Below are 12,594 nucleotides of genomic sequence, written 5' to 3' on the forward strand. Positions count from 1 at the left end.
CTAGTTTCAAACTACGTGCCCTTGTAGGATTGTCTCGAATGGCCTCACTAGTGAATCAACATATAGCACATGATATGATACGGAGTTCTACCTTGGCATGTAGACTCTTTCATCTCGATGTGGGAGTTATATTGGATTTCATGTTATAGCTCGCATGGTCTATTGTCGGTTGAAGCTAATATCCCACAAAATGAACTAAGTTGTCCTTAAGATTTTATGAAGCTTTACTCATGATATTAAGATGCATTAACCATGTCATGATTTATGATGTTCCGTAAAGGTTTTACTATGTTTAGCTTGGTCATGCATAACATGTTTTTGATTATGCCCTCTTTTGATCATATTTTATGTTTTCATGCATATACCTCATACTTAGTACATTCCATGTACTAATTCATACTTGTCCCCACATTGGTTTACTAATTTAGGGCGTGACAATTCCTCTTTCTCCGCTCGTGGCCAGTTGGTGATCATTTAGAGTTCATAGAGTTGGTGAGTCCTCATGTTCTAAGTAAAAAAGGCATCTTTGCTTTGGTTTCCTTATGCTTTAGCTTTTGGATGTTGTACGTGGTGTACGCGGTATGTCCCAACCGCTTCTTTTGATGTAGCAGATGACTTGTCAAGACTGTGAGAGATTTTTGCTTTGTAAATGTCAAACTCTTTTATTCGTATGAGATTCTTTACTTTTGTCTATTATGACTTATATATATATATGTCAAGTGTCTTGTGTAGGGCTTCTCGGTGTCTTGTGTAGGGCCTCTCGGGTTCTTATACACCATGTCACATCTAGGGTTTACTTTGGGTAGTGACAAACTTGGTGTTCATAGCACATGGTGTAACACCCCGGAAATCTAATGACTTAAGCTAGAGCCTAACATGTAAACTAGTAGCCTTAATGGGGTTAAACATAAAGATAAGAGTCGTAAATTAACCTCCCCTACTTAGTACTAATGTTTTAGGACCTAAATGTCAAGGCATGATCCCCGAGGACCCCCCTAAGGGTCCTTGAGGAGGACCCAAGAGAAGGCCCAAAAAGATGTCAAAAACAGCAGGACCAACGGATGGTCACCCACAAACCGTAGGTGGGGGCCGTGGGTTGAGGCTTGGCCTCCCCTGGTCCTCCCACTCTTTGAAGAAAACAACGGATTACCAGCACGAGGCATGAACCCACCCACAGTCCGTGGGTGGGGGTTTCGTGAGTCACACCTGAAGCTGCCTAGGTTCGGGTAAGTAAGGGATAGGTTAGTAAATTCCTAATTAATTAGTTAGTGTTAGGGGACAGTTTTTATGGTTTTATTATACATATTTAGGGCTTTTAGGACTATTAACTACCCTTACAACTCATTAGTACCCCAAACTCAAAAATTAGAAACTACCTCCCATCTCCAAAAATTCTCTCTCTAAGACTCCATTGAAAAGCAAGAACATGGTCAAGCTAGGGGTTCAAGAAGCAGCCTTTCTTCTTCAATTTCGTGTGGAAATCTTCATAAGGTATGGAAGTTTTCATCCTTGGGTAGCTATCACCCAATGAGTCCCTTCAAAAGCTTTTATCTCAAATCTAGAAATCTCCAAAAGCTAGGGTTTCAACTCAACCCATGGATTCCTTTCAAAGTTGATTTTAAAGGTTGAATTATGTTTGTTTATGAATGTATGACTGATTTTATATGATTTCAACTTAAATTCCTCAAGAATCCATGAGTTCCCCAATCCTAGCTATGTTCCTTCTTTACATTAAAAATGTTGTTGCAAGTTGGTCCAATTGATTGGATGTGAGTAGATTATGATGTGATTGCATGATTTTAGTATGATTCTATATGTATACTTTATTAACCTAATATTCTAGGGTGAAATTGATGTGGCCTAGGGTTATGTCATGAAATAGGCAAAAGAGGGTTTAGATGTGACCTTCTAAGATTGATGAACTTCTTAATGAATTGCCTTAGATTAGATCACCTAGACATGAATTGTTTATGAGAAAATCTTGTAGACATGAACTAACTTGATTAGGTCTTACATGATGAATCATGGTTGAAGTAGTATTGAGATTTAGTTTACTTGATGCTATATGTCTATGATTGAGTAAGAATGAAGCATGCAGTTAGTTTACCTTGAGAGTCAGGTTTACATGATGACCATGTGAGGTGTTTCTTGAGAGTAATGCTCATAATATGAAGATGACTCCTAGGGCTTTAATGGTAAAAGCTAATATGAATAAGTTAAGGAAGCTAAAGCTTAAAGAAGGAAGCTATTATGTATGTCAAATTGTATATGGCATTATTGTGAAAGGACTTCATCCACATGATCTATAATATGAGTATATGAGTGTATACATGGAATGAATGTTGTAATTGAGTTATGACTATATCTATGTCTCATATGGTGAATGCTACATGTGTTGACTTAACATGATCCTTGAATGCAAGATATGAGGGGTATGCATGATTATGATGTTATGTGCATGTTTTATGAACACTTAGAAAGTGAAGTGTCTATGATGATAATGTTGTTGTTGTGTCATTGAAAAGACAATCGCACACCCCCCATGCATGAACATGACTATGATGTGACTAAGGTGTTGTTGAAAGGCTAATTCTCATATAAACCCTCACATATGACTATGCATGAAATATGTATGATGATAAGTTTGTTGTGTGGATTGAAAGACTATTCTCATGAACACACTATGATTATGATGTGAAAGGTTTACTCACATATTGATGATTCTAAGGTTGAAAGGACATTCTCACCTAATGAATCTATGAGCTATTATGATACTATGTTGGTTTGAGTGCCTAGTGCATTGTTTTATGAACATGAGCTTAAGTAAAGACTTAATATGAATTTAAAGGGAATTTATGCTTAGCACCGAGTGGATATTAGTATGAGATGGGTTTATTCACGCTAGTAGTTGGGTTCCTAATATGGTTATCTCATGAGATGGAAGCTCCCACATTAGTAGTTAGGGTTTCTAGTAGCAATCTCCATATCCCATAACTATGTGCCCACATAGGTCTCTAGCTAGTGGATCCACCTAAAATCTAAAATGAACGTTCTACCTTAGGCAAGTAGAACACCTCTTTTCGGTGTGGGGGTAGAACACCGGATTCCATGTAGCTCACATGGTCTATGTCGGTTAAGGCTATTTCCCTATATGATAAGAATATGAATTATGATAAGAACATGAGTTATGTATTATGATTCCTCAAGAGGTTCTACTTAGTGTGAGTGGGGGTATGAGACTTCATTCATGCATTACACAAGTAGACTTTGAGAGTGGGCATGTTATGTCTCTCTTATGATATAATGAGTATGAGTTAAATGTATGCTTTATATGAATTATGAACATGAACTATACTTATGACTTCTTAATGAGCTTTACTTAGTGTGAGTGAGGGTATGCGACTTCACTTATAAATTGCACAAGTAGACTTATAAAGGGGTTATGATGTGGTTTCCTTATGTTATGAAGATATATGAAATTATGTATGCATTGTATGAATTGTTGCTATGAGTGACTTTACTTATTATAAGATATGAATATGAATGTCTCCTTGTCTATGAGTGTTGGCTATGGATAAGGTCAAGGTATGTTATGCATGATCATGGTGGCCTAGAAGTGATACTTAGTGTAGATAGGATTATGGGATCCTATTTATGCATTGCACAAGTAGAGCTTAGGGTTGCTTATGTGATAGTTCAATTATGATGATATGATCTTTGTATGTAATTATGAATGTGAACTATGTCTTAAGAAGATTGGAGTATGCATTATGTTGTGTTGGAGACTATGCTTGTGATTATGATGAAATCCTTTATGTTATGATGAATTTTGCATGGTTTGTCTTATGAGCTACATTCTCCAGCTATTTCAAAGATGATGTTCAAAAGTGGCATATAGCATGGTTTCAAATAAATGTCCCTTTTATGCATGTTTTAAGGTATTTTTATGCATGGCTTCCATACTTAGTACATTTTGTGCTAACTCATATTTCTATTTTTTCTCTAAGTGTAAGGTTTGGTGATATCAGATTCTACCATCGTGGCTAGGACTATAGTAGATCAAGAAGAAGAAGAGTGGTGAGTCCTCATAGTATTTGAGGGCTTGACCATATGTCCTTTATGTCTTTCCTTTAAGTTTTAGACTTTTTGTAAGGGCCGTGTCCCTAAGATTATATTCAAGAGTTTTAATTCAAATGTTATAGATGGTTTGAGACATAGTGTTATAGACTCTCTCTAATTTTATAAAAGACTTCGATTGTAAAGAAAAGTTTTAAATTTCACACTATTTTTCCCTATGTTCTTATGCCATGATATGCTAAGGGCTTGTACGAGACCCCTTCGGGGTTAAGTACGTAGTGTTACATCTAAGGGGTACCCCTGGGTCGTGACACATGGTTTTAGAAAAAGTCCTAAGATATTCGACAAGCCGCGTTGAGTAGAATCTTATTCATAACTGTGAAGTGCGCCACATTTATGAATAGGAGGCTACAAAAAAAATTAGGAAACTTCACTTCTTTCATTACTCTAAAGTCATGCCATAAAGTCTATCTCTATAAAGGTCCTTCTCATTAATTGTGTTTGATCCTTTTCAGGATGTGGCCCCTCGAAGATCTTATCTAAGAAGGAATATGACAACGAAAATATGGAGCCAAAGGTCCTCAAGTTTCGGTTGATCCTTTGGCCGAGCAAGTGACTCATGCCGAATTCAGAGCTGCTTTCCAAGTGTTGTCTCAAGTTATGACAACCCAAGATAATAGAGAGTCTAATGCTCCCATGAACCCAAATGACAGTACAATGACAACAAGGATAAGGGACTTCACTAGGGTGAATCCTTCAGAATTCCATAGTTCCAAGGTTAATGAGGATCCTCAAGAATTCATCGATGTGGTTTACAGGATAGTGTGAATCATGGGATTGTATACGGTTGAGAAGGCGGAGTTGGACGCTTATTAACGTAAGGTTGTTGCTTAAGTGTGGTTTGAACAATGGAAAAGTGAAAAGGGCTATTGATGCGGGTCCTCTTGATTGAGAGAAATTGAAGGGAGCTTTTCTTGATTGTTTCTTTCCTCTTGAAATGAAAGAAAAAAAGTTCTTGATTTCATTAATATCCGTCAAGACAATATGAATGTGAAGGAGTATTCTTTGAAGTTTACTCAATTGTATAAGTATGCTCCAACTATGGTTGCCGACTCTAGGGCAAGGATGAGTAAGTTTGTGTCGGGTGTTTCCGACTTGGTTGTCAATAAGTGTTGTATCACCATGTTTATTAAGGGGATGGATATCTCCCTTTTGATGATTCATGCCCAATAAATTAAAGAGGAAAAGTTCAAGGAAAGAGCAAAACAGTCTAAGAGGGAAAAGACCGGTGATGGTGACTTTTCTCATTCTAGGTCCGGTGGACATGAATGTCCTCAATTCCGGAAAAAGTTTTTCGATCAAAGTTCTTGTAATGTTCTGGCTCCTAAGTTCAATAAATATAGGGTGTCTAACCCTAATCCTCAAGGAGGTGGTGGTAATGGATCTTCTATCCCCACTTGCCCAAGGTGTGGTAAGAATCACTCGGGGAAATGCTTAGCCGGTACAAATGGTTGCTTTTGTTGTGGGAAGAGTGGTCTCAAGGTGAAAATTATCCATTGCAAGCTATAAAGGTTAAGGATGGTAGGCAAGCTCAGCCTAGTGGTTCCAGTTTGGGTGCTCAAAAGCAAAATAGATTCTATGGTTTTCAGAGACAGGATCGTGAGAATTTTCTGGATGTGGTGACCGGTATGATCAAAGTCTTTCATTTTGATGTGTATGCCTTGATTGATTTGGGTTCTACCTTTTTTACTTCTTATGTGGCGATGAGATTTTGATATTGGTCCCGAGATCCTTTCAAATCAATTTCATGTCTCTACTCCCGTTGGTGATTCTATAGTGGCTAAGAGAGTTTATAGAAATTGTCCTATTTCCGTTTCTCATAGATTCACTCATGTTGATCGTGTAGAGCTTGAAATGTAAGATTTTGATGTTATTCTTGGGATGCATTGGCTTCATGCATGTTATGCTTCCATAGATTGTAGGACCTGATTGGTCACTTTCAAGATTCTAAATGAACCTATCATGTCTGGGAAGGCGGAAATCATGTTTTAAAAGGTCAGTTTATATCTTGCCTAAAATCTAGGAAAACTATTTCTTAGGGTTGCATTTATCATCTTGTAAGGGTTAGTGATATAAATTCTAAAACCCCTACTCTTGAGTCAGTTCTGATTGTAAATGAGTTTTTGGAAGTGTTTCCCGATTATCTTCTCGGTATTCCTCTAGAAAGGCAAATAGACTTTGGTATTGACCTTTTCCATATACGCCACCTATTTCTATTCTTGCTTACTGCATGACCCCGACAGATTTAATAGAGATAAAGGACTAATTGAAAGATTTGTTGGATAATGGTTTTATGAGGCCGAGTATCTCCCTATGGGGTGCTTCGATGTTGTTTGTTTGAAAGACCAGTGGTTCTCTCTGAATGTGTATTGACTATCGACAATTGAATAAGTTTACCATTAATAATAAGTATCCTATTTCAAATAAAGATGATTTGTTTGATCAACTCCAAGGAGCGAGTTACTTCTCCAAGATTGACCTTCAGTTGGGTTATCAACAATTAAAGGTGAAGGAGAATGACATTCCAAAGATGTCTTTTCAAACTCGGTATGGTCATTATGAGTGTTTGGTAATATCTTCTTGTTTGACTAATACCCCGACGATGCTTATGGATTTAATGAATATGGTCTTTAAGAAATATCTTGACATGTTTGTGATTATGTTTATCGATGATATCTTGATTTACTCATAGAGTGAGGATGAACATGTTGAGCATTCTAGGATTGTATTGCAAATTTTCAAGGACCATGAATCGTATGCTAATTTTAGAAAGTGTGAGCTTTGGTTGAGGTCCATTTCTTTCCTTGGCGATATAGTCTCCGATGAAGGTATTCAAGTCGATCCTAAGAAAATTGAGGCGGTTAAGAATTGGCCTAAACCTTTGTCCGCTTCACATATACAGAGTTTCTCAAGTTTGGCCAGTTATTATAGAAGGTTTGTGGAAGAGTTTTTCTCCATTTCTTCACATTTGATAACATTGACTCAAAAGAAAGTGAAATTCCTATGGTCGGAAGCTTGTGAGAAGAGTTTCCAAGAGTTGAAAGATAGACTCACTTGGGCCCCCATTTTGAAATTACCATAAGGATCTAATGGTTTTGTGGTTTATTGTGATGCTTCACGATAGGTCTTGTTTGTGTTTTGATGTCACATGAGAAAGTTATTGCTTATGTTTCAAGGTAATTTATGGTGCATGAAAGAATTATCTGACTCATAATTTGGAGTTGGTGGATATAGTGTTTGCTCTCACGATTTGGAGGCATTACCTATATGTTGTTCATGTAGATGTATTTTATGACCACAATAGTTTGATGTATGTGTTCACTCAAAAGGATTTGAATCTTCACCAAAGAAGGTGGTTTGAGTTGTTGAAGGATTACGACATGAGTGTCCAATATCATCCCAATAAGGCGAATGTGGTAGTGTTTCTCACGTTGAGGATGATAAGAAGGAGTTAATTTGTGATGTTCATAGGCTATTCTGATTAGGTGTTCATTTGGTTGATTCTAATAAAGGTGGTGTAGTTATTCATAATGGTTTGGAATCATCTTTTGTGTCAGATGTTTAGTTTAAGCAAGATCTTGATCTGATTGTGGTTGAAATAAAGAAGTCGGTTTTTGAAAAGGCTATTAGGGCTTTCTCCCAAGGGGGATATGGTGTCCTTTGATATTAAGGTCGGTTATTTGTTTCGAATGTTGATGAGTAGAGAAATAATATTATGATAGAAGATAACAGTTCTCGATATTCTGTTCACCTGGGACCCACCAAGATGTACCATGATTTGCGAGAAGTTTATTGATTAAATGGGATGAAGAAGGATTACAAAATTTGTGGCTAAGTATCCAAATTGTCAACAAGTGAAAGTTGAGCATCAGAAACCAAGTGGTTTAGGTCAAAACATTAGTATTCCTACATGGAAGTGGGAAGATTTGAATATGGACTTCATTACGGGTTTACCCTGCACTTGTCTACAATTTGATTTGTTTTGGGTTATAATAGATAGAATGATGAAATCAACTCACTTTCTTCTCGTTAAGACTTCATTTTCAGCCAAAGAGTACGCCAAGATTTATATTCGGGAAATGGTAAGGTTGCATGGAGTGCCTTTTTTTATTATCTCTGATTGAGGTACTCGATTTTGAAAGTCATTTTAGAAAGGTCTTGGTACTCAAGTGAAAGTTAGCATGACTTTTCATCCCCAAACCGATGGCAAGCCGAACGTACCATTCAGAATTTGGAGGATATGCTGAGAGCTTGTGTGATTGATTTCAAGGGTAACTGTGATGATCATTTCCTTTGATTAAGTTTCCTTATAATATTAACTATCGTTCTAGAATTGGGATGGCACCATTTGAGGCTCTTTATGCTAGAAGATGCAGATCTCCTATAGGTTGGTCTGAATTAGGTGAGGTTGCTTTGATAGAGCCCGAGTTAGTGCATGAGGCTATGGATAAGATTTGACTTATTCGCGGAAGGTTGAAAATGGAACAAAGTCGACGAAAATCTATGCCGATGTTAGAAGAAGAGAACTTGAATTTAATGTAGATGATTGAGTCTACGTAAATATTTCATACATGAAGGGTGCAATGAGGTTTGGAAAGAAAGGGAAGCTTAGACCTCGTTATGTGGTCCCATATTAGATTTTGAGGATTATTGGTAAAGTCTCTTATGAACAAGAGTTGCCTAATAATTTAGCATCAGTACATCCGGTATTCCATGTCTCTTTGTTGAAGAAGTGTGTTGGAGATCCATTGTACCTTTGGAAGTTTGGGACTTCAAGAGAATCTTTCTTATGAAGAAGTTCCGATTAATATTTTAGACCGGCAAGTCCAAAAGTTGAGAAATAAAGAAGTTCCTTTCGTGAAGGTTCGCTGGAGGAATAAATTAGTTAAGGGTGCTACTTGGGAGGCCGAAGCTGATATGATGTCCCGGTGTCACAACCCAGGGGTACACCCTAGATGTAACATGGTGTACTTGAACCCGAAGGGGTCTCATACAAGCCACTTAGCATATCATCATAACATAAGATAATAGAAAAGTGCGGAAATTTTAAAACATTTTCCATACAATCAAAGTCTTTATAAAAGCAAAGTGGAAGTCTTTAACATTGTCTCAAACCATCTAATACAACTTTGAATAACTCTTGGGACACAACCCATACGACAGTCTAAAACATAAAAGAAGACAAAAAGGAAAGGTGATCAATCCTCGATGCTATGAGGACTCACCAAGTCTTCAACTTCTTGCAGTTCTAAAGACATATCCTCAAGAATGGAACTCAAAATCGCCTAACCCTACATTTTATGAGAATATAGGGAAAAGTATGCGTTAGTACAGAAGTACTAAATATGTTAACTAGCATAATATCATAAGAGCATAACATATGGGTTTAACATAAGTCATATGCCATAATCATAAGAGATACTTCATGAAACATAAACAATAAAGCATAAGAGACAATAACATAGTCATAAGCGTAGTCTCCAACATAGGCATCATATAAGCATTAGTTAACCTTTAGTCTTTCATATCATAGTAGGAACATCTCATAAGTAGCTTCAAGTCATACTTGTGCAATGCATGGATAAGACCCCATAATCCCATCCATACTAAGTATCACCTTAGGCCATCATACATACTTACCATCTTTGATCTCATCCTTATCTTACTTCTCATAGACAAGGGAACACTCACCTTTAGTCACACATGTATTGGAAGGGCCTTTCAAGATACAATCCAAACTAAGCATACATCATAAGCATAAGGAATAAGTATATTCCATCATAACATAAAAAGGAAAATACCATGAATACCCTCAAAGCATACTTGTGAAATGCATGAATAAAATCCCATACTCTCACCCATATTAAGTAAGCTTTTTGAGTAACCATAGTTCATAATTCATATTCTTATTGTGGGAATTAGCCTTAACCGACATAGACCATGTGAGCTAAAATGGAATCCGGTGTCTAGCCCACACCAAAAAGGGGTTGTCCTACTTGCCTAAAGTAGGACCATACTCTTAGATTAGGTGGATCCAAATAGCTAAGCAACCTAGGAGGGCACGTTTTTTATAGGATAAGGAGATTGTTACTAGAAACCTCCCCTTTCTAGTGGGGGAGCTTCCATCTCAAGAGATTCTTTCTAGAAACCCGACATTTCTAGCGGAAGAGCTTCGATCTTATATTCAATATCCACTCAGTGCTAAGCATAATTCCCGTGGAATACATATTAAGTCTTGACTCAAGTTCATATTCATGGAAGAATGAATTGACACTCAATCCAACATAACTCATACTAAAGCTCATTTGATCATGCGTGAGAATAACCTTTCACCTTCCATGTCTACATATAGATTCATTAGATGAGACTAGTCTTCTAACCTTAGAATCATCATATTGTGAGGAAACTACTCACATCATATAATATTCATACCTAGGTGTGTATATGAGAATTGCCTTTCAACAACACAACAGTTAGATCATAATCGTAATCACTTTACTCTCAAAGTGTTCATAAAGCATAGACATAATCTCATAGTCATACATAATTCTCATACTTTGTCCTTCAAGGACCATAGATCATACTCAATCAACACATCTAGAATTACTACATTAGACATGGATCATAACATGATTCAAATATTTAGATTACTATATGCATAATCTCATAATTCACCTCCTTGAGGTTCAAGACTTACTTTCAATCATCACACTTAGGGTTCAAGCACTAGACATGGATAGCATCTTAACTCATGTGATTCTATCACTTTATGCATTCAAACATTCAAGAGGTAGATTAGGTGGGTGAAGTCGTTCCACAACAATTCTATCTAATAGTCTACCATCATCAAGTCAACTTCCCTCTTAGGGACTTAACATACATAATTCATCGTATTAGCTTTACCTTCAAAACCCTAGAAGTAAACATTCATGAAAACAAGCCTTACTCTCAAATCTTTACTTCTTACAATCACCATTCATACCTAGATTTCAAGGCATTCTAATCACATACTTCATTTTTAAGCAATTCTAGTCATAAATCATCATAAAGGTACAACTTCAAGCTTTAATAGTCATGATACATCATGTATACTATAATCTAATTCAATTCATGTCAACTTGCTTTTATTCTTGAACAATTACTATAGACATCATCAATTCTAGAAGATCATCTCTAAGTCTTCAATTTCCCTCTTTAAGGCAGAAACCCACATTACTTCAATTTCATCAATTAAACTAGGGTTAGCCATGTAAAACATATAATATCACCATAGTATCAATATTTAATACTAAATCAATCATAAACAAGTACTATCCACTCAATTGGAATCATACTCAACTTAACCCACAATATTGGAAGGAACCCTACAATTAGGGGAAATCTAGGGGGCTCCATAGATGGAAGAATCCATGGATGAATAAGATATCATACCTTGGATACAAATCCCAAATAAATCTTGGAATATTGGAGGAATTTGACCTAGCTTGACCCTCTCTCTTTTCTTCTTCTAGAGAGAGAATTTTTTAGAGGAAGAACTTTGGGATCTTTTGGGGTTTTGGAATTAATGACTTAATTGGGGTGTTTAAAGGCTTAAAATAGTTTATATAGGTGCACTAAGACCATACAAAATGACCCCACTTAATAACCACCTAATTTGGAATTTACGTAAAATCCCCTTACTAGGCAACCTACTCCCAGGAACCACGGCAGGCTTCCATGAGCCGTGGTCCTCACCACGAGCCGTGGTCCTGCCCGTGGTCCTTGGGCAGTGGCTTGGCCTTCACAAATTGAAGCCACCTTCACGAGCCTTCCCACGAGCCGTGGTCTTCACCACTGGTCGTGAAGTGGCTCGTGAAGGGGAGCTACTTTGAGGCAACTTCAAGGGAGCTACTGCCTTGACCTTCACAGACCACACCACAAGCCATGGTGATGGTTGTGGAGTTGAAGCAGTGTGTCCCAAGCTTGGGGCAGCCTTGACCCTTGGCTTAGGCCTTGCCCCTTGCCCCTGCCCCTTGCCCCTTGCCCCTTGCCTTGGCTCTTGTTGCCCTCACTTAGCCCTAGATGGTCTACTAACTATTAGGTGTTACACCCGGTATCCTCATTTCTTTCCTTCCGCTCCTACTCTAGCCTGAGGTATTAGTTTCTCATGGTTCCTTCCTTTGGATTTAGGCGTTTTAGTCATTTTCATATTTCCATATGCATGCATGTTAATGAGAACTTGATTTTAATGTTATGATTTAGGTTGGATTAATTCTCCATGTTTATGTGCATTTTGATGAGATCTATGATCATGTTTGGTCGTTAGTTTCTATCCTACTCTATTCATGCTTGCTTGAGTCCCATTCGAGGATAAATGTTCCCAAGGGGGAGATATTGTAACACTTCAAAAGTTGGAAGGGAAACTGCAGAAAATTAGCTATAGCAATGAACTACGAGTCCAACCTATGGACCGTAGAA

The sequence above is a fragment of the Solanum tuberosum genome, unplaced genomic scaffold, assembly GCF_000226075.1.
Source record: "Solanum tuberosum cultivar DM 1-3 516 R44 unplaced genomic scaffold, SolTub_3.0 scf00028, whole genome shotgun sequence".
Taxonomy (NCBI): Eukaryota; Viridiplantae; Streptophyta; class Magnoliopsida; order Solanales; family Solanaceae; genus Solanum; species Solanum tuberosum.